General features: G+C 39.1%; 1 protein-coding gene across 1 annotated transcript in view; it reads right to left on the minus strand.

The window, feature by feature from the left end:
• NCK2 (NCK adaptor protein 2) overlaps positions 1-10,568 on the minus strand; it is a 53,861-nt gene extending 43,293 nt beyond the window's left edge. Inside the window, exon 1 of the mRNA XM_010575697.1 lies at positions 10,495-10,568. The gene's annotated coding sequence lies outside the window, so the exon portion shown is untranslated. The remainder of the gene's footprint in view (positions 1-10,494) is intronic.
• Positions 10,569-24,322: the final 13,754 nt, after the last annotated feature.

Here is a 24,322-nt window from a genome sequence, read left to right on the forward strand (position 1 = left end):
TAAGCTTACCTATGCTTTTGGAAATACATGAAAATAAAAAAAAACCAAACAAGTTAGAAGAGAGAGGAAAGTCCAGGAAGAATACAACCTATGTTAGGTGTCTACGCAAGACAAAATTAGAAATCATTTTACACCTACCAACCCCTCCACAGTCCCTTATAAAAAGGGGGTAAGGAGGGAGCCAAGCACACAAGATCATAGAAAAAAAAATCCAGACACTCTACTGAGAGGACATTTAGGTAATATTATCTGTATGATAGACTGGTGAAACATGCTCTGCGGAAGAACAAATTAAGTGTACCGCTGTTTGTGCATTTTCATACTCACTGTCAATAAACCTTCCTTCTCACCTTGAAATTAAAACAGCCAGCCACTCAAGATAGGGTGAACACCATGAAATTTTATAAAGGAGACATCCTTGAATTTCTTTCAAGATAAAAAAAAAAAAAAAAAAGGCATTTGAATGATTTGCTTCCATTGCTGCTTCTTTTCCCCTAGCTCAAACATTCAATGGACTGCAGGAATTACACTTCACTGGAAGTGTTAGTACATTTATGTATTGTATAAACAAAGAACAGTCCTCAGACATAAGAAGTTTAACCTTGATCTCGCACAGAAGGACAAAGCTCAGAATCACTGTGGATTGCTATGTTTTACTGCTAATCCCTTGAAACACTGCTACCTACTTTTCAAGGGATTTCACTTTAAACTGTCTATAAAATGCTGAAAATAAAATTGAACTGCTGACCTTCTGTTCCCCAACAGAAAAATCATATATTCGCTTTTTAACTAGAAAGAGGAAGAGATGTTTGTTCAGTTCAAAAACACATTTATTCCCAACCAAAGCTGTTTAAAGAAAAAGAGTACATTGTCCATTTCTAGACAATGTTCAGTTTATAGTCTTAAGCAATTTATCAATTGCTTTACAAAAAAACCCGTTCAATCTACCTCATGACAGTAGGAAAATGTGAAAAATACGTATATTAAAACAATTTTTAACTTTCTAGCTCACAGAGCCCTAGGTAACTTACAGGCCCTGTTCAGACTGTTGCCGTGAGCTTTCCAGTTTACTGTCATTTCAAATACTAAATAAATTCTTGGACTTCTGGATTTCTTTTATTATTTTTTTATCACCTGGACCAGAACTTTTGTCCAATATAAAAAGGTGCATATAGCAGCACAAAAAAAGTATTAAGATGCTTCTCAATTTAACTCTCAGGCACACACAGTTCCACAGATTTTTACCTGAATTTGGAGTTACTGAACATCTATTTGTCATATCTAGGAGACTTTCTCACGGAAAAAGCTACTTTCTAGAAGCAGAGTCTTTGAATAGTACAGGTAAAAATAATCACCGGATGCAAGATAACATTCTTGATTCTGTGCTTATGTATATAGCCAAAGAGGCAGCTTAAAAGATACAGTGTTAGATTTCATTAAGAAACAGCTAGTACTCTTATATTTATTCCCGTATAGATCTGTACATCTTCCTGAAGAAGACTGGACCACAAGATAGTTACTCGGAAAGCTATCTACTTTTAATTTCCTGATAGGAACACGTACCAAGAGAAAGCACAATTTAAATAAAGAGACACTCTTGGACCTCGTATGAGACATGAGTAAATGCTGCAGCTTCACAAGTCTCTTGTCAGTCAGACTGACTGCTGTGCTAATGCTGTACAACTGGGAAAGTATCAGCCCAGGCAAGAAAGGGCCATCCCCCCAGTCTCCCCCTAAAGTTATCTGTTCTCCTTCCATCTGACAGCTCTTCAGAGTCAAGACAGGAATCCTCTCTTACTGCTCCCAAAACACAAGTGCAGGGGAAGCTATCCCTCACGCTTTTCCAAATAAAACAGGTTTCAAAACGACCTGTCCTGTAGCTCTTAAAAATGCTTTAAATCTAAAGTCAAGACTGCATTTTTGGTCTGGAATGTTGGCAGCATTCATATATTTCAATCAAATTATTTCTTATGTATCTTCCTCCCGTTCAGATGAGGTCCTCTTCTAAAAAATAGTACTTGCGAGTGCTCTGCCACACAACTACAGCAGCCAGCCATTGTTAAACCCTCAGTCGAAGGGGAGGGACGCAAAACCAAGAGAGAAACACCATTCACTGAAGGGGGAAACGGATGAAAGGGGATTTACTGAAACCCTTCTGCCAGCCGTGCTCCAGAGAATGCAGGCTGCTGTAAGCATGTTAGGAAGATGCTCCTTATTCTGAACTCTCACCTTGCTGTTCTGGTGTCAGCTGCTCTAAGACTGCTTACACAGACAACCTAAAAAGTTGTTCCACTACTATTACCCCAACATGATTTTCCACTGCTGCTCAAAAAGGTAAGCTTCTGAAAGTAAACTTTTACTGGATAAAGACTAGGAATATCTGACTTTTTCCATAGAAACAGCTACCAAAACCCAAGAATAAGCAATTAGAAGAGTCTACGTCTCTATGAGCAAAATATACATTCAATAGAGACCAACATTGCCTAGCGATGCCGGACTCTTATCTTCCTTTATTCCTACTCTCAGCTCCAGTGCCTGAACAAAACGGAATCTTTCCAAACTCCTCTAAATCTCCTCCTACTGTTTTATCTTCTGCCAGAAACTTCTTCACAGCTCACTTTTCTGAATAAAAATCTCCCTGCAATAAACAAATCAGTTGAAAATTAAACATTTGGCTTTGGCTGCTATATCACATTCCCTTTCATACAGAAATGTTATGTACTCTTACACTGATGAAGATGTTCTATCCTCACACACACATGGACACATTTTCTTCCTTACTCCCACCAGATAACAATAAAACGCATCAACAAATGTGAAAGGGAATTAAAAGTAGCCAAATAATTTCCAAACATGGAGAGAGACTGTGGGGATTAATATCTGTGCTAGAACAAAGACGAAATAAAGGAAAAACAGGTTCAAAACCACAGGTCTGAAATTTGGAAGTTTAGCCCCAGAGTTCTCGTTCCTTCTAGATTAATACAAATTTAAAAATTTATATTACAACAGAAGAGAAGCCAATAGTGTTATCAAATCTGCATCAAGCCTTAATGAAAAAGGCTTTCTAAAGAAAATTCATCCACAAATACTGGGAGCTGTGGAGCAGTATATGAAAGGAGCAGCAAGTTACAATCCCTTGACTCATCAAAAGTAGGAGCAAGTATATAAAAATTCATAGATTACCTCAAGGTCGGGAAAAGAATAGGGAGAAGGGGGAAGACACATGCATCCCCTCTCCCCCTGGACCTCAGGGAGAACTTACAGAAGAGATCCCTTTTCCTTTCCTACATCACAGAACCTCTGAATGCTTCAAGTGGCTAATACCAAGCTTTTTTATTTTATTTGTTCCTGTTCTTAAGCTTCTAGTTGAAAATTAAGTTCTGAGGAACAGGTCTGGGACTGAAGTGTTACTTGATGCCTCGTTCCTACTCCTCTAGTGCGTAGTTAAAAAACTCAACCCTGAAATCAAGCTTTAGTTCCATAAAGGTAAGCAGGACTGTGTCATTGCATCAGATGCTGACCTCACAGTTTTTGTTTCTCTTATTTTTAAGGATTCTGCAGAATTAGTCAGGGTACTGACTCAGGATGAAGAGATGCCCAGTCACCACTTACAGAACAGAATCCTCAGTCTGACCAGTGACCTGCTTAGTGCCGTCATTTTCCTCCGCTCCTCCTAAAGCGCAGCCAGCGAGCAAGTCACAACCACCTACCGATGTCTCTGCTGCAACACCTTCTTTGCTGAAGAGTACACAGCAGCAGCCTCTCCTCACACCACTGGACATAAGCCCAGCACACATACGGGACACCCCCGTTTTGGCCACACGATGATGTGTTACCGGTATCACGGGAGAAGGCTTACAGCTCACAGGTCAAGACTTCCTGAAGTTTCAGTAACTTACTGCAGTCAGAAAGTATGTTATAGCAGCCACGCATCCAATGAGTGCCTGAAGCGCAAGTCAGCAGTTGAGAATGCAAGTTTCCATTATCCCTCTGACAGTAAATTCAATTCTCTAAGGAGCACAACTGTCAAAACCTTGCTTGGGAGCTACTTTCAAAACCAGTTTTATAAACATATATATACACACACACACACAGAGAGGAGGTTTGTAGTTCTAGTCAAAACACTTAAGTAAACCCAAAGGATGTCACACCCTTTTCTTTTGAGATAAATACTTTAGCTCACCAGGCACGCTGATCTTCCATCATCATAAACCAGCACTCTCTCTAGCAATAATGGAACAGACCTTTCCAGATCTTATACAAATCCAGGGCTGGCAGCAAATGCCATTCAGTAATCTTCAGGGAGAACTAAGAAAGGAAAACTAATACTCTGACTGTTTAATCTTGAAAAACAAATTCAGAGATCAAATATGAAGAGAGGTCTAACCCTCGTTCAACAGCATTTTTGGGGCTGGTATGTGATAACTTGAGAACTAATGGTATGAGACAACCCAGCTTATCAGAGAACGTGCCAAGTGACAGACAAAGAGCTACTGATTTTGGTGCAAGATGGAGAACTCAAAATCAGCCTCTTGGGAAAATCCAGATCCCCCAACTGCCTGCTGCTTCAGGGAAAGGATCTCTCTGACATCACCCGCCACAGCCAGCTGCCATGAGGGGCAGATATTTAACTTGTATATAGGAACATGTCTGTTCAGATGTCTGTATTTCACATTAAAAAAAATATCAGGCTACGGGTAAATTGTAAAGGTTAGTAGGAAGAGGTGGAACAAGCGGTCGCAAGGAAAAGACATGCTAAAAAGAAACACAAGTGCTCAAACTAGTGATGAAAAAGAACAGTGTGAGTAGCAATGACAGTAGCAGGGGACCTGCTGGAAGGATTATGCATACAGCTGCTGAATCAAAAAGCAGGAGTAGGATCATTTAAAAGAAAGGGGTTAGCGGGGGGAGAGAGTGATGGAGCAGGTAGAAAATAAGCTGCACAGAGGCTCTATTATGGGGAACAACTAAAAGCAGCTGACACAGACAACAGCCTCCAAAATAAGGAGGGATAAGATGAGAGCTGCAGGGGAACCCTGAAACAAAAAGGTGTGAAAAGAGAGCACAAAGGAAAGCAGGGGTTAAACCCAGGAGACTCCAAGGAGGCTGTGATGTCTTAAAGTGAGACTCTCAAAGTCAGGGAAAGAAAAATAGACTGTAAAACATTTGTATCTGTACACATGGTATTCTGTGCTTTGTGTTACTACTGGCTTAAAAAAAATAAAAAACAGGACAAGCTCATTTTCTCAGTCCTCTCTGCTTAGTACAATTCGAGCTTTGTTACTACAGTGCAAACAGTAATTGTAATCCAAGATTAATTAACCGAATTATTAGAAACAGAATTCCACAGCAAATATACCACACTAACCTTTAAACATTTTCTGTTCTGTGAAATTCACCAATTTCAGCATTTATCCAGAATGCCCGTGGGTAACACACGCAAAATAGTTCGCCAGATACGAAATGAGATGAACTGCGTGTACAGTGTCTTCCCATGCATTAAAAGGCAGTATTTCAGCAAGCCGAACTGTTTTTTAATACCATAATACATTTGATGTAACACATACCATTTGAATATGATGTTGTATGGAATACGTTAACAGAACTACTGAAAATACACACATTTACGGCTTTAGCTGTATTTCTACTACACACCAATTCCAACACGAACAATGAAGCGTTTAAAGTTCCCTCAAAGCCTCCACACCAGAAGAACTGCCTTCCAGCTGTTATCAAATGGAGGAACAAGCCTTCAACAGACTTTTTAAGTGACCTACACCACTGGCTGTGTACCTGCTCCTGCAAAGCACCAGCTCAAGCAGCCAGCCCCAAAGAGCTACGGAACAGGGACGGCACCCCTCAGAAGCCCAAGGAGGCATCTGCAAGCAGGAGATGACAACAGCTCCTTTATGGGGCAGTTAGATCTTGGAGCAACTCGGTGACTGTGGCCTCAGCCGCTAATCTGCTTCCTCCGTCGGGAGGGTTTGGGATCACTGACCTGGCCCCGCACCGATACGGCCCTATCACACTGCACAGTGCTGGCGCAGAGACTGCTCCCCATCCCCGCATCCCAAAAACCTCAAGCTGACTTTCCCCAACGTATGCCTCCACGTACAACACTCACCTAAGGCATGAACGCGTTCAGCATCTTGGGACAACCTCCCTGTGATGTAGCTTAACTACGTGAGCTACCCTGAAGAGTTTCTCAAGATCATATTCTTGGCCACATCAGTTGTCCCTCAGAAGTGCAGTGCATATTCAAATCTAACTGAAACTGGTGTAATGCAGGGATATGTTTATTTAGAAGCCACAGAAATACGGGCTCAGTAACCAGTTCTGCCAGTGGCATTCCTCTGAACACTCATCAAGACACCAAGGTTGGTCGCCGAGTGTTCTGTACTCAGTTCACGAATATACTGGGGCACAAGCTTAACCTTAGCCTACTCATATATATCTATTTTATTCACACAGTTTAACTAATAGCTATATTCATGAGCAACATGCTAGATGCTTTTCAGCAGGCAAAGCTTTTTTTGGCTCAGAAAAACTAACATGCTGGATGAGAAGACAGACAAAGTCCACATTAGCTATCAAACCACAAAACTACTTCCACCAGGAAAAACGTGGTCATTGTTTTATTTTTACTGAACTGAATTTTCACGTATTGATGAAAGAGCTGTACAGTGTCCTCTGATGAGGACTCCATAGGGATTGCAGTTAAAGTATACTGCAAAGGCCATTTGTGGGCCATAGCAGGTACCATTGATACCCACAAACCTGAGTTGCGCCTGAAGCTATCAAAGCTGGAAAAAAAATTATAGACAAGTGATTCTTAATAATCTAGTTTTATATTATTAGTAAGTAAGAGCATGCCTGTATTTTCATGTGAAGAACTACAATTACTACAAATAGAAATAGAAAAAATGTAAAAAAATCCAAAAGAGAAAGTACTAAAATTATGTAATTCAGGGAAGATCAATTTATTGGAGGGGTGGGGTGTATACCTGTGGTTATGGGGGCGTAGGATGGGATAAAAGTGTTCTCCCTACCGTCCACAATTACAGGTTAGAAAGTATTCTGCCACTAGCACAGCATAATGGGCAGTATTCTACAAATTCATTTATTATACTAAATGTCTGTAAATATATTTAAGTAATGCTAAAGTTGCATTCGAAGGCTTAAAAGCAACACTTTAGGCACCTGGGATAATTGATGTAATTACAGGAAACATTTTTTTCTTAAGGGAAAGGAATCCAGACATCCACTCAGTACATTCAGTACATACCTTTCATTCTCTTAATTACTGTCAGAATCAAAATTTCCCATAACTATCTCATACAAAACACTAAGAACAGGGATTGTTTTCCTTGGGTTTAAACTCCTCAAAAATCAACAACTACAAATATGCTGATCCATAGAAAAATACCAAGAACTATTTTGGTACAGCATCGCAGACAGTTCCATCAAATTGAAATGTCTGTGGTGCTTTTTCCTTTAAATGAGGAAGATCAGTCTTTCAGAAGCTGTGAGCAGGTCCCCAGTCTCACAACACGAGGAGTGCATTAGCCTCACAGTTGTTCCGAGTACCTTTACAGAATGGGCTTTCCACCAAACGTTGTGGTACTGCAGCCATTGACATCTGATCGCATTTTGGCAGATCTGCTGAGTACTAGGACACTGATAACTTTGCTTGTACCTGTTGCTCCTGATAAGTACAGACGTATCCCTGAAGAACCAAACAGTACATTCCATAAAGGTGTATGAAGTCTCAAAAAATTATACTATTAAAGAACACTTCCCAGAAGATTTTATCTAAAATACAAAAAAGAACTGCTCAAGGCACGTATTAATATTGCAATCACTTTTTAAAATATTCTATTATGAAAATACAAGATGAAATTTATTTTTTGATTCAAAGACCGCAAGTGAATGAGGAACCAGTTCAAAAGTACAGAATACCACTACATACAACATGTTGTTCTAAAATAGGTTAAATGCTTTCCGGATAGTTTCGGATTTGCAACAACTGAATGATTGCAATAAATTGCCAGAACATTAGGCTTTATCTGGAACTTCATACTAATTTAATTGCAGAAATGACAGATCTTTTCTTTTTTAAAAAAGGGTTCTTTCCATATAGTTCTCTTCAGAGAGAGAGAGAGAGAGAAACAAAAACAAACAACTGAAAAAAGCCAGCTTGCCCAGCTAGATAAAAGATGAGCTGGCAGATCTTGACAACCACATACTAATTACACTGTAGTTCTGACTCAACAAAATCCTATAATGACACATTATCGTCTGCAGTTCAGTGAAGTTTAAGAATATTTTGAGTGTAATTTGTGAATATTTACTCTGTTGTCAATTGCATTTCATTTTCAAAGGGCAAATGGTTTACTATGTTCTGGTTCAACAAAGCATTTCAAGTGTAGGCTTTACTGAGCATACACCTATGCATTCATTTCCTTTCAGGAAAGGCATTAGAATGCTCCCTGTTTTGCAGAATCACATCTTTACCAAGTTGAACATAGTCCATCAGAAACATGCACACAAAGGATGGAAAAAGACATAAAATACTAATACAGAAGTTAGATTTAATTTTGTTACTGAAATTAAGTATTGTCTCATTGGACACAGCAAGTATTCTGGGTACCCACACTTTAAAAGAAGAGAAGGAAAAAAAAAAAAAAAAGACAGGCTCCTACACCCCCTGTCAACTGAGATGTCCAAGGAGTTCTTCCTCTCCTCCCTTCAGTGAGCTATTATCTATTTATTGCCTTTTTGGGAAGTATAGAAAACCTTCACCTGCTGTAAACACCTTCACTTTGGGCATATTTGGCTCCCCTCCCCCCTTCTTCTTTTAAAGAGTAGAAGAAAAAATTAATAAGCCAAATATCACAGAAATAAGTTCAACAAATAAAGATGACTCAAAATCTATAACTCAGATTCCAAACACCTATTTCCTTGAACAAATAAGTGGATTTTTTTAAAAATTATTTTCACTGAACATTTAACTGAAAACTATTATAAAAGATGACAAGAAAGAGATTCCAAAGATAAAACTCTAAAGACTTTTATATTACACATTTGAACTCAATGCAAAATCTGGGACATAGTCAGTAAAATACAAGCTTAATTTTGAGTACAAATTTCAGTAGAAAAAATAGAATAATTTTACTATGATTAAGTCTACAGTCTGATGAATCATTGGCTATACTCTGATCTGTTGGAAAGGCCAGGGTTATAAATTCGTCCATTACACTTAAAGACATATATCAGATAATTTGAAAATGTAGTGCAAGAGCCAATTGTAGCATCTCAGAGTTTCTATTCTAGTACTTCAGAATTTCCTTGTCAGTTTGAAGGAAACTGAATAATTTGCAAAAACGTATGTAGATGTTATACTTAAGACTGGGTTGCATTTTTAATTCTAACTGGTTCACCTGCACTTTATTAAACAAATTAAGTCTAATTTCAACATCTAATAACACTTCATTGAACAAGTATTTAACAGAACTCACAACAAATATCAAGGCACACAAGGACTTCATACATTGCTTTCCATTTAAAGGCTCCAAAATGTCAATAATGAGCCTTCATAACTTCCTTCTGAAGAAGGTAACATTACTTTTATTTTATAAACAGAGAATTGGAGTAAGAAATAATAAATCCACCTGGTGAAGTAATGAATGAAACTAAGATTCCAGTTTTCTGTTCAGTCTGCAGCCACTACAATGCTGAAAGTTCTTTCAGTGTTCTGTCTTTTTGCTTTTATTTTTTGGTACAGTTGTAACAAGGTTTCCTTTTATTAAAAGCTTCTGTTAATAAATCTCTGCTAAGCCACAGAGATAACTACAGATACTAGAAACAGACAACAGGGTACATGAATTAACAGAAAAAAGATAGCCAGACTCTACCACAAAATGAATCCTATGGAAAACATCAGCTTCATTAGGTTACTTCAGGTCTTCAGAGCCAGCCCAGGAAGATACTCTATATATACTGAATGCAGTTCTATTCTACTCCCACAGAAAACCCAAACCTCCTTTCCTCTCAGTGCTTTAAAAGCTATTACTTAGTTTTTAGATTTCAATCAAAGAATAATATTAAGCCTGCTCCACCACAGGCTATGGATGGCTGCTACTCCTCTATACCTCCCACACCACCATATCCTGCCTACAGCACCTTCAAGGGAAAACGTCCCAAGTCAAAGCAGTAGGTAAAGGGAGACAGGAGCCAAAAAGCAGTGGTAGCAATATCTGGTGCTTAATTAATAGTCTGAGCATATCCTTTTTTCTTGTCTTTTTCTGCAAGTAAGAGCTAAAACTGATTTGTCTCAGATCGCTGAAGGAAAAAGACTTGCTATTTAATCATCCGTCCAGTTTAAAAAAGAAAAATCGCAAGTACTACACTGCACAGAAGCAAAAACCAAGCAATACATCCAGTTCACTCATTATCTTTAGTTACGAAAATAACCACTGAACTTGAACCACTCACCTTTGGCACACTGTTAAAAGGATCCAGGCAGTGAAAGGCAGGACTCTCCAACGAAGTTATGTACACCACTATCTGAAACAACAAACAACACTTATTTTAGTTTCAGCACTAAACTTAGAAGACCTTCAGCTAGGTAATTTAGTTTTCATACTACCAAGATCTCCTCAGAGATGCTGAAGAGCACGCAGAATGGCTCCAACTTGAGCCACCTGTTCAGCATAAATAGAATCCATCTTCATACTTAACTTTTCTCCATGTGAATACACAGACAATCAAAACCATCTAGGAAAGAAATTAACTATAAACCCAGCCATTACAGTACAGAGATAAACCAGTCAAGAAATGGAATTAAAAATTCAGCCCAGTTTTAGAAAGATTATGTTCTAAAAAGCACCATTATTTACTGTTTCCTTCACTTTTACGTTAGTCAGTTTAACTTGCCCATACTTCCTAAGAAAAGAGAAATGCTGTTGCACGTGGAAACCTGAAGTACATCAGCAAAAGCATAGCCAGCAGTTTTGGGGACATGACTATTTCCACCCAGGACGCAGTCACACGCAGTTGGATTTGGAATCCAGCTGGATTACTATCGTGTCCAATAGCGATACTGACCCAACAAGAGAGCTCTGACAGAGGCGGTGAAACTGGGCATAGGGCTGGAGAACTCCATTAAGGGATATTCTGGCTGGATGTAAAGAAGCCACAAGGGTGGCTAAGCACAGCCACATGCCCCCTGAGAAGAGATGGACCTTTCTCCCGGGAGAGTCTCAAATTCTCCGGGACATGGCCTCAGCCTTAGCCCTGCTGGGAGCTGGACAGCACAAGCCTCCAGCAGTCCCTCCCAGCATCCATTCTTCTGTTAAGTATTCCTAGCCGCAAAAGGAACCTTTCAGAAGGGACTTCAAAGTCTTTAAACATTTGTTTCTGTTTTTTAATGACGCTTCTAACTCCATAGGATGTCTGACAAATTCAGGCAGCGTAAACCCATTAAGATCCAATTCAAAGAGAAGGAAAAAATTCTGAGCGTCTTCCTGCACTGCAGCCCCTAGCTCGTAAGGATGATCTATCACAACTCCTACTCAACCTGAGGCCACTCATGCACAAATGTTTCTGTTCAAAGTCTTCTCTGAACAGATTCCAACCAGTTGCCACTCTACAAAAGCATCCTATGAAGAAATTCAATTAAAAAGAGCAATTCATCCAATGATCCCACACATCATAATGAAGGGGGGGGGGAAGTATATTGACAAAGGTATAATAAATACCTTACACAGATGTTTAAAAGTGAGATTTAGACTTCTACCCGTTAATAAGTGGAGTAACTAAAACCACAGTTTGACAAACATTTAAGCATAAACATATTGTTAGGGGATAAAGGACGAGCGAATCCCTGCCCCTCAGCTCCCCAGCTGCTCACCCCTTGCTCCCCAGCAGCTGCAAGGGAAGCCAGAGCATTGCCAGCCCTCCTGAAAAACACACAAGGAAAAATAAAGAAATAAACAGAGGAAGGCAAATCATGAGGCAGTGTTATTCAACCAGAAGAGCCTCCTGATCCAGTTCATCACCTGAACGAAGATATGCCTATGAAAGCAGAGGACAGACGGGACTGGAAGGTGACCTACCCCTTTCTCTGCCAGGCTGCTGGCTGGAACGCCTGCTGCCCCACCGTCCGACCTGGGTTTTCAGCTTTCTGCAGACACAGACCATGGGCAACCACACTTTGCTCTATCAATTTTCCTGCCCAGTTACAGACCTTAACTGTGTTCTCACTGAAAACTGCTCTGTATTTGAAATTATAGGACAGATATCAAGTAAATGGGAAAGCTACTTTAACAAATGAAGCAACATTAAAACCCAGAAGCAGGGCAGATCTATTTTCCTACTGGGTGAGTATTTTGTAGTACATGTTTTCCTCCTGTCAATAATACAAGAACATTTTTAATAATAAGGGGAAAAAATGAGAAAATAAAAGTCACTTCATTTTTTGTTACAAGATCTTCGGAACAGTACTATCTTTCCCCTTCCTACCTCACAAATCATCTACTGCCCATTACCACCCACCACTGAAGTACTGTACCAAGCTTCTGATTTTGTTTGGGGTTTTTTTTGTTTTGTTTTGTTCCTTAAAGAAAAAACCAACACCTCTCTCAATTACTGCTTCCACCTTCACAAATGCACGTTTGCATATAGAACTTGGGTTTGAAAGTGAGCTGAAAAACAGTACTGTTAATTGTCAGTACCTGAAAAACTAACCTCGTATGTGTTAGTCAACTGGAGACTAAATTGGGCAAAATAAGAGTCCAAATTCCATCTAAACACGAGCCGTGTTTATCTCAATATAATAATGCTAAGTTCCTTCTGTACAGCAAGAATGGTTTTTACTTTCCCAGTTCAATTAACATACATTAAAAGTAGCTCAGAACATTAATGGTGATAGTGCAGAGTCAAAGGAAGAAAACTCACAAGAAAACCTCATTCCTATCAACACTTTGATTGAAATGAATCTCTGTTAATCTAACGCGCTAACGAGTGCAAGATGCAAGACTGGTTTCTGTCCTCTCTGGGCTCAATTCCACTGCATTATGAACTTCTTTTCTATTTTTCTCCCGGTAAAAATCTTCACTTTGCTATGGAAGAGCCAGAGGAAGTTTTTTTGCTAAGAGTCACACTGAGAGTGACTTTCCCAGCAGAGTAACCAATTTCCATCACACCCCACCACGGCCCAAAGCTTTGCTTGCAAAACGTCATGACTTGCAGGGTGACTCAAACTCAGGATGGAAACCTGGACCGCAAATAATTCACTTAATATGTTCCTTGAAACAATCTTTCAGTTACAGAAGTTTAAGATCTTTCTTCTCAAAGGGCAGTAAATGGAAACAGTGGTTAGGGTTTGGGACTATCACTCCCAGGCAAAGCGTTTGCACCGTAGGTGGGTTTTTCTGGTTCTGCTGCTGTGTCCTACCAGCCAGGACTCTAGACAGCTGTATTTGATAGCAAAGCCAGGCTGGGGAATGAATAGTTAAAAACTTTGAGAGTATAAAATGCTCTCCATCAGCCTTCAAAAGTCTTGAGGCACACATGGCAAACACTTAACGTCCATCCAAAAGACAAACTGGCATAACATTAGAAAACTTGGGAAATGAAGTCAACAACTTTTTTGAAAGGCTTTAAGGCAAACAGAGGCACAGAGCTGGACAGTCGTGTCCCATGGTATCACCAGCGCCCATCACTTCAGTACCATCTAGTGTGATGTCCATTTGTCATTATCTCAATCTTAATAACAATACTACTGCAGTAACGTCAGCCCTGCTGCATCCAAAATGCCACGGTTCCTTACCACTCACGACTGCCTTCAGGTCCTATGCTTACCGTGAGCCCAGAGCAAAGGAACAGAAGATGACAAGGAGCAGGAATGGCAGAGTGTAGGAATTGGATGAACATGTGATTACAAACATGCAAGGCAGAAAGACAAATTTGTCTATGTCTGAACAGCAACCTCAGTTGCTCTCATTTGTTTTCTCCATCAAGGCCTTCCGAACACAAGGACTATACACATCCCACAGTGAAAAGCACTTTTGAATAGTCAGAAATAAGTTTGAACTTGATCCTTGCCAACAAGCACCAGAAGATAAATATCAGTAACAATATAATAAGCACTTTATCTTTAACTGTATAATCTTTAAAGATTACAACCTTAAGAATAAATTAGCAGTCTTGTAATGATTACGAGTAACATCCAAAGTTATTAACCACCTTTCCTTTCACTAATAGCTCTAATGTGCCCCATTTTCTTTATCCCCATGGCTAAAATCCAGATTCAGCCTTACAATGACTATTTCAATAACAATTCTCTCAGGCTTTCTTCCCAACACCCAACCACCTCCTATTTAAATTCTGACATGAAATAGCTAAAATAATCTCTTTGATACTTAATATGCTAATACACAAGAATGACCCAACCATAAACCTGTATTGCACAGAGTGGGAATTTCAACTCCAATGGTAAGGCATTCAAGTGACTTCGATAACTATGATAAAATTCAACAATTGACATATTACTGGTGACCTTCTGGATAACAAGTGAAAAGCATCACATTAATACAAATTCTCCTCTGGAGAAGATCATGCTGGCAATCTGCCAGTTCATTACACCATCTAGCTCCACTCCCAACATTAAATATTGCCTTCCTTTGTAATTGCCTGAAATACACTGGAGCAATTGCAGGTAACCACTTTGGGCTATTAAAGTATTCCATTAAGACTTCTCCATTAGGCAGATATTTCAAATGAAGTTACATCAAAATAGGCTATGTTCAAAATATTTTAACTATGCAGACAATTGGGCAAGCACAATCCAGTTCCACGGAGCAGCAGACAGATCAGCCTAAGCACTCAAAAGCTCAGTGCCTGAATTTGCTTAAAGGAAAAAGAAATCCACCAAGTTTATTCAAGACTCTAGTACATGCTTAGTATTTTAACCTCCTAGTCATATATATCCTCATCGAACTCACTTAATATTACCTTCTCCTAAAGCTAAGAAAATGGTAATGTTAAAATACACAACTATTCTTTAACTTGGGTAAGTCAAGGCATCCATTGAATACTACATTTTAAAAACTAATGAAACATTGGCAGGAAACACAAAGAACTGGATTCGCATTGTACTTAAGGTTTCAAAAAGGCAGCAAACTGCAATGTTGCATTACAATGGGTATAACAATCTGAAAACAAGAAAATTAAAATCCTTTCATGCTATATACTCTACACATCTACGCTTTTCTTCTCTTAAGATTGCAGTTCCTTAACTGCAAGGAAGCAAGTGAAATGGGGCACAAGAACAGGTTCACTGCCTTGCATGCAGAAAAGACTGCCAGATTCTTAAAACGCTGGAAAAGATTTAAGCCTGTATGCCAGCTGTGAAAATGAGCCTAGCTCCTGAAGCAAAGACAAACTTCTGTGTTTAAATGGGCTTTTTTTAAGCGGTCCAGGTCTGGAGCCATCACCAGAGGCTGTAAGAGTTAGCCTACAAAATTCAGTTCTCTTCTGAACAGTGCACGGGCAGGAGGTTGTGTATCTTCCCTGCGCTCCTATCTGGCATGTGAGAGCTGTAGTACACCTCCCGACCACGCTGTCTGTATCAAAGAGAAAGCGATCAGACATGTATCACTGCTCACTCAAACAACTTTTTTTTTTCTTTTATATACTCAGAGGGAGAGGTAGGGAGAAGAACACAGCTAGAGAAAGTGTGCAATGGCTCACACTTTAACGACATGCAATGAAAGAGGCTATGCTGACCTGTATTCCCATTTAACTCCTGCAGTCAAATGCATATCCCCTGGAGGCTCTGGTGTATATACGATACGTTTATCAAAAAACAAGAACATTTTTTATGTCTACTTGCACAACCACCAACTCCCAATCTACTCATGAAACACAAGTAGTTGATTCTCTAAATAATATCAACATTTAAAATAAATACTGTATTTCAGAAACCAACTTCCGTTGTCAGCTTCCTCTGTAGTTGCAATCCAAATACATGCATGACTAGCATCTTTTTAAACTGGAAATAATGAGGAGAGTTACATCTGTTCGTGACTGCATCTGCTAAGAATTCTACTATATATATTGTACAGATTTACGCTACTTTCTTAAGAGGAATCACATGCTTCTTACATTCTCTCAGCTAGAAGTTTCCCCCAAAAGTCTGAGCTATTAAAAAACCTAATACTGATACCAAATTACTACCTAAACTCACTGTGATATGCAAATTTTTTAATTCTTGGCTTAAGCAGGATTTTCCATCTTGATACTTACTGATACTGACCTAATTCAAATTAGATTATGCTGAGCTGCAAACACTTCCAGGGCAGTCCCTGAATGAGAAAAAGAAAAAACCCACAAAGCAGAGCAGAGAAATCATGAATGGGAAGCCGGGAAGCCTGCCCCCAGCAAGGGGGACAAACTCTTTGAGAGGACATGTAATACTGCAGTCTCAAAAATAAACAAAAAACCCACACACCTGTTTTTCAGACTGATAATCAAGCATCAAAATAAATGCAAGCTGTGTCCAGTCTCCAAAAGCTGAAGGAGGCTCACAACAAAGGTACTGTGCCACCAAAACAGCCCCAGGTTTTTTAAGCATTCATATTCAAGAGCCATCTGTGAAAGGTGAAGTAGTTCAAACTCCATTTTATCTCAGTTCCCTTATTTTTTCTTTTCCATTTACAATACAGAATAGGAACTCACAATCTTTCCAATTTTCCTTATTTAAGGGTTTACCAGCTGGCTATGTAAGCGCACGCATAAATATCCCTAAAGCCCACACAGGAGAAGCAACAAAGGTCTTTCTTGATTTATGCTTAGGACAGCTCTAAGCACCTCAAGAACCCTTACAAATGTATGCTGAAAGACCTGAATTACCAATTATAATTGCAGATAGATAAGCAGAAACAGAATTATACTTACCAAGGCTGTTCTTAAACTTTGTCTCACATTATCTTTAAGGAAAGGAAAGGATTAGACTTCAACCTTATGTAGTGCTTAACTAAGCAAGCTTCTCAGGCCATGGTTTGAACGTGAGATAATTATTTTGGTTTCCTTAGCAGGATACCTTGTCATTCAAATTGCAGATTTCATTTTTAGAAACATCCTAGCATTTATAGTTGGATAACTTTCTTCAGCACTTTAGAAATTAGTATTTTGTATATACAGTTTAATAATGCATTCCAGTGGAACTTTAGCCTTTTTCTGATTGATACTTTATTGTTTGTAAAAACTGCACAATGACAGTCTTTTCCATTAAGTAAAATCAGCTCAGAATCTTTGAGGACCCAAGTGGTTAACAACTCATCAGCCCAAGCAGCTCCTTCACAAATCTATTTTTCCTATTGCATCTTTGCCATTAAAATGTTTTACATAAAGACATATACGACCCACCAAACCATATCGGTTCTTCCAAACCTCTCTACTAGAGTCAGAGCTTTTAATTCAGTACTTGTGAATTTCAGGGCTGTGAAAGATGACTACAAACAGCTTATTAATATACTCTTTACAGTAATCTAGTAATCTGCACGTGTAAATTACTGAAAAAGCACACCCCCACTGGAAAAGAAGTGAAACCCACAGATTCCGATGAATTAGCTACCATAGAAGGATGCAACACTAACTCACTCTCAGAAAAACACTAGGCAGAGACGCCTGGTTACCACTCTTGGCTAGGGAGACTAATGTTTAAAATAAGCAAATAAATCTCACATCTACGCAGTTAGAGAAGATTTGCTTTGGAGTGAGATGTAACAGAAAATGGGCTGTAACAGCGGCTACAGATCACTAATACAGTAGAGGAGTCAAGTAAGGCAGACTTAGCCCACTGGCAATTCAAAGTTAAAGGCTGGCTGCAATCCTTATTAGACCTCCTGTTCTGGTAAATTAATCATTCTTTCTTAGTCCAAAGAAAATCTTTCCTATGCATACATTCAACACAGCATTGTCTGAATTTGAAATAATAGTGCCACTACTGTCTCAGTGCTAAAATATAAGGATAAGGTGATTTTAAGAGGGATAGGTCAAGGTCCGTGGTTGTCTTTGAAACCACCAGGCAGATAGAAGGAGTTGGATGAAATGCACAGAGCAGATCCTGACTGACGTCTTCGAGGAAAACATTGTCAGAAACTTCTTGATAACTCTCAAACTGCCAAGTGGCAACTTGATATGTTACGCCAATAGAACAAGACCTGGTCTGGGCACTCCCCACGTGCTGTAAAAGCTGTCATCACCAACAGCTGCAGCGATCGCTCCCTGTGCCTGAGCCTGTTTGCTCAGGGTGTTTCTGGGTTTTACCCTGCCTCCAGGAGCACAGCTACCGGGTATAAAAAGATGCTGTAGGCATTACTGTCCAAGTAGAGTAATCTTATTCTGAAGAGTAAGCAAGCTCTGCCCTATTCCGTTCAGGCAAACTGCATCTGAAGTACTGTCAGCATAAATGAGAGCCATTTCATATCGAAGGGATGGTAGGAAGAAGTCCAGGCATCTTGGCCCTCATGTGAAGAAATCTATAATGACTTCAGCTGAGGGAGCAAGTTGAAAAAATTTCTCTCAACCACCACCAGCAGAAAGAGTAGATAGATTTACTGTTTACTCAAACTTGGTATTTCATTTACAGTGTTGAAAAGCACAGGGCTGCAAACTCACACAAACATAAACTGGAACCCATTAGTAAAATTGAGGGAGGGGAAAAAAGCAATGACCACAACACAAAATCCCTTACCAAAACTGGAATATGCTCAAATGGTACCTGGTGTTAGTATTCAGTAATGCACTAATGGAAATGATCTTCCCTGGGAGGAGCAAGACATTTTTGTCCCAACATATTTGTATATCAAAGGCTGGGAAAAACCAGCATTCCAGATTTAAAGTTTTTCTGAGTCTCCTCTGATGACCCCACTGAAGAAAAACAACAAGCTTCATGCAGTTCAAGTACAAAACTACCACAACGAGGGGTTCACAACTAAGACCCAAAGGTAAGTGGAAGACAAACACTTAGAACTTGGAAGTAGCTTTGGTTCCTACAGGACTTGGTAGGTAGTAAATGCTAGTCAGTGATGTGTGGTACCGCGACCGTCCTCTTTGGACATGGCAGAATGGCAGTCCCTAAAGTCAGCACCTTCAATGTGCAGGTCGAAACAAAACTGCTAGGTTCCTCAGATCCACAAAAAGGAACCAACGCCTGAGTTGCCAGGATTGCTACTTCCCAAGAACAGAGAGACCCCCAAAACACCTCCTTTTTCTTCCAAGTTAATCACCAGAAACTGTTGAAGTAGTTTTTGCCTGAACTGCCCCATAAACTTTGCTTTGGGTTGACAACAAGAAGTGAAATGTTAACACAGGTTTGGTTCCACAACAGCATACAGCAGCCCTAGCCACAGGCGCTGCTATTATTGCTGTTTGAAAGATAACTAGATATTCCAAAATCTCGTAATACCCAAATAAAATTTGGCAACAGCCTACCTTCTGAGGTTTTCAGAACTGATTTTCTCCCTTTCATGTCTTGTACACATTTGATGGTGTCTTATTCTACTCATTTTAATCACACCAATTCAGTGGCAGACTACAAATGAAAATGCAATAGAAACATTGCAGGCCCTGTAACAATAGTCAAAACAAAGATTTCCTATGGCAGCTGTCAAATTAATGACATCTCCAAAGCTATCTAAATACAGTATCTGGGCAGAAATCCAATTATGTCAATTCTTTCTGAATACCCCAAAAGAGAGTCCTACTGGGGTTAGAAGTGGAAATAATTTTAAGTGCAGATTAGCTACATAAGCAGCTCCACACTTGAAACCAGAACAAGGGAACAAAATCCTAAAGGCATGACATTTATCTGGACACAAGGGAAAGGGGAAAAAGAACTGTTACACATCTGGCAAAAGGTTAAAGCCAATTATCTTGTCGAAATTTGCCCCCCAAGATAATAGCTTCCACATTCACTTCTTCAAAAAAAGATGTATTGACTCCAGTAATTAAAAAGATTTCTGTTTACCTCTACATCCTCCGCTACCGCTTTGGTTTTTCCAAAACTTCTTTTTCCCGACAAAATATTAACAGCAGTAGTAGAACACGCCAACTTCCTAGAAGTACAAACTAAATTTATCTAAAACCTACAAAAAAGAAAATAATATTCTCCCTCACTTAAATATTAGGCAGCAGTGACAAATGGTATTCAGGGCTTTTCATTCAAGAGTATTATTTCTTGCTGCTTTTGCTTCCTTCCTTAAACCATCGTAACCACTGGTTTCCCTTTTGCCTTGGAAGTGTCTGTGTAACTGCTTAATTATGTGGCAAATTCAGTTTGCTGAACCTGGCCACAAGATTCTGCTTATTTGTGGTTTTAAAACAAGACAACAATCAAGGTGGGGGGAAAAATAGCCTTTTAATTCAACAAAGAAAAGAATACAAGGATCGTTGTTTTCTTTCTTTGCAGGCATATTAAAGTAACTGCTTTTGAAGCTACAGATAAATTTATCTGTTTTTTAAATGAAACTATTCAAGAGACTGCTACAAAACTGAAGAAAAAACTGCATGTGCCAAATAACTGAAGTAATATGTATTGGTTAGTAACTACATTCTAACTAGAAATGTTTATCTCTATTACGAATAGATAAATAAACCTTTAAATAAATATAAGTGAATGATGATGAAAAATAGCAGGCTCAGACAAGTTTCTAACCCCAATCTGTCCGTACACTGGAGAGAACACTTTCAAAGGGAAGGATATAACTCACTGTACACATATTGTGAGTGCTTCTGCTATCAACACACTATCAAATTCTGGAGAGAGTAAAGCATTCATTATGAATGGGCCTATATTTAGGATTGCACATTCCAGGCTGTGCTTCTTACACCAAGACTCACACAGTTAGAGGTGGGGGTTTTTTCTTGCTGTTGGGTTGTTGGTTTGTTTTGGTTTTTTTTTTCCTGAGCACAGTCATTAGGGATATTCAGAAAAGTCTGAAAATAAGAAGCATTTTTGGCCTAAAGAGTACAGCTAATTCAAAGAGAAATTCAAAGAAATGGGTAATACGCAAATGCAGGGTTGCACTCCAGAACTCCAGGTAGCCTTAATTCAAAGCAGTACCAATGAAGACCAGCTACCATCTTCACCCGCTCAGTGCATTTAATCTCAAAATCATTTCTAAAGGCATGCATAGAGATCCCTTTGCAAGCCAGCAATTTTGGATATTACCAGTTTGGACCAAATTCAAATCAGTAACCCACCACATTTTCTGATGTTAAAGCATAACTTAAAATATCAGACAAAATAATTTTAACTAAACTTGATAATAATATACTTTACTGTGAGTGTTTTCTTACAATGAAAATACGCACAGTTTATTTAAAATAGCTTCCAATTGAACCATGTAGTCAACGAGGCTGCCAGAAACGTTCTGGCAAAGCCTAGAACAAATTTCTTCAGCTTCATTTTTTTTTCTTTTTAAGTTTAAGAATATATACAAGGAATCCATTTGTTGCCAGTTCTTTATTAGAAGAGATTTCATTTTTGCATTTGCTCTCTGGAACGCACTGAACACAGTACCATGAATCCTCCTTTATGTCACACAGGCACTGCAAATCCAATTACTACTCTATTAGGTCTCATTTAAATCCCATACGGTATGACAATAAACTAAACGAAATGAGCATCAGCACGTTTTTCAACCATCTTTACAGTATGACATAGATGGCAATCACAGCTTAATAAAATTTCATTTACAAGGAAGGTAGCTCTGAATTTTCTCTTTCTCTGCCAGGCGTTTCAGGGATACTTGGGAAATGCTCCTTCTTCCCACTGTCCCTTGAAGAAGCCAGTTGGCCATCGCTATTTCATGCTTCTCAAACACCTGAGCCTTCTGCTTGTAGCACTGAAGTTTGTCCTGGTGCTCAGTGCTTAAAAGCACATGCAAACCCTACCAACCACCACCTAGTGAATTCAACATTTAACTCCCAAAAGTGTCACAGTTGGGTTTGGTTTTTGGGGGTTTTTTTTTTTTGGGGGGGGGGGGTAAATTTCCAGGCAAGGAACCCTTTGACATAGGGTAACATCAGGTTGGGAAGCAGGGAGGGGAGAGTGAAAGAAAACCCCACCAGCCTGAAGGGTACTAAAAAGATGATGGCCTTTTTCAGTAAGCTCTCATCCTATCTGGATATAAAAAAACCTATCATTGCTAAATACTGCAAAGTAAATTTGCACAACTTTCAGAAGCTCTGAATACCTCACCACTTCAGTGGAGTTAATTTATGCATATATTATAATCATGTCCCCGCTACCTTCATTACAATATTTCCCAAGCTTGTGTCACTACCCAGCGACTACTGTTTACAGATGTCCAGGACTGGCCTTTCTTTTGGGAATGCAAAAAAACCCAAAGAAAACAAACAAAAAAATCCCTCATTTGTAGTAAACAGTCGCCGCAGTCAAAGCTTTCTCTGAAGGATGCATAAGAGCCTTGTTGAATAGCCGTTTCTTAATAGCTGACCCGACTAAATCATCTTCCTCATGCAGGCTAGAAATCAAAATGTCATGCTGACATTTAAACACATGGTCTGTTGTTAAAGCACAAAAGCCAGGAAAACATATGCTGTCCACTTTCAAACACAGTCCCCAGACACTTTCTTGTTAGGACAGAAAGGTTCAAAGTTTCAAGAACTTCAAATACTTCAGTCATCCCATTAAACAAATTTATTTATAATTTTATTAATTTTTGTCCTTTACATGCCTACTACCAATAGTCAGTAAAACCATGAGAAATAGGTAAGTTCCAGGTTGAGGGAGAGAGGATGTTGATGGGGGGAAGGGAGAGTAATTAAGTCATTTCAAGGTTTGTGCTCCAATTCTGCAATTAGAATGAGAAGATTTGGGCCAAAGCTTTTTCTGTGCAGAGATTATAAAGACAGTAACATTACTGATTGTTTTTCCCTTTTGCTAGAAAAGGAATCAAAAGGCAGAGGCATTTTTCCATGCATATTACTCAATCACATGGTCTTTTCTAGTGTATTTCCATGGGCTCCTTCTGCATGCTCTTTAAAACGCCTTCACCAGTGCTTTGTCTATCTTTTGCTCCCATTTAAGTCTTTCCTGTTTATCTTCATCTTATATCTAAAACCATGAGCAGGCCACATTAGGGAACAACAAAAGCCAAAGACCACAGACCCTGAATTAACTCTGCCTGCAACTTTGAGCAATATAACAGACTTCAAGGAACATAAGCTTCGCTTACAAAAATATGAAGATGCCAGCTTCATGATCCAAATGTCTTTGCCTGAAAATGAAGCTAAGAGTATCACCTCTTAGTTTTTAAAGCTAATAAAGAACTGAAAACACTAAACTGTACTAGTAAACTTAAACAATTTTGAAAATTCTGGTTTACCTTCAAGGAGGCAGAACGATTTCTCCTCCTTTCTACAGGATTTTAATTATATTTGCTTTCATTGTATTTCACCATTCCTTTCAGTAGGTTATGATGGCAAATACGGTTCCTACAGCAAGAACTTATCCTCTAGGGAAGTTACACCTCTCGAGCTGCAAAAGAGCACAAACATCCCACATGCTTCAGAACACAAAGCCTATTTCCATGAAACCTAAGAGTAACAGTCTCAGAAACCCACTGTCGATTGCTAAAGCTTACACACAATTTTTCTTCAAAAAATCAGTTACAGCAACCTTCCATTTAAAACAGCGATATCACAGATGCCACAAATCCTTTCTTCTTGACAAATATAAAGTAACGGTTCCCAGTAAAAATGAAGAATTTTCAAAACTGGAGCCTAAATACAGACTACAAACATATCAAGTGCTTAAATTATAGCTACTGTATTTTTAGAAGCACTAGGTACCTTAAGAAAGCAGTTCAACAAGCTCGAAGTTCTTAGCACATTTGACATATGGTAGCAAAAAAATTACAGAAAAAAAAAAAAAAACAGTCCAGGAACAGACATCCTGTGCAAACAGGATTCAAAATTCTGGTGATGGTCCAACAGTCAGAAATAAACATACCACAGTGAAGCAATACCAAGGACAAAAAGCATGATGCATCATCTAGTACTGGTTCTGCCCCTTATGGGGTACACCATTAATTCATTCCTTTGCCAAAAAACAATTCTCACCTTACATTTTCCTAACTTGTAGCAACTTCACATGTGTAAGCTTACTTGTTTGACTAGAATTACCTTACCCTTCCTGCTGATGATGGGCATTAATGAGCTCAAGACAGGTCAATCAATATTCAGCATTTCAAAATACACATGGAACAAAGCAACTTGGGTCTACTTA

This window comes from Haliaeetus leucocephalus, unplaced genomic scaffold, assembly GCF_000737465.1.
Source record: "Haliaeetus leucocephalus isolate CR32 unplaced genomic scaffold, Haliaeetus_leucocephalus-4.0 Scaffold495, whole genome shotgun sequence".
Classification (NCBI taxonomy): Eukaryota; Metazoa; Chordata; class Aves; order Accipitriformes; family Accipitridae; genus Haliaeetus; species Haliaeetus leucocephalus.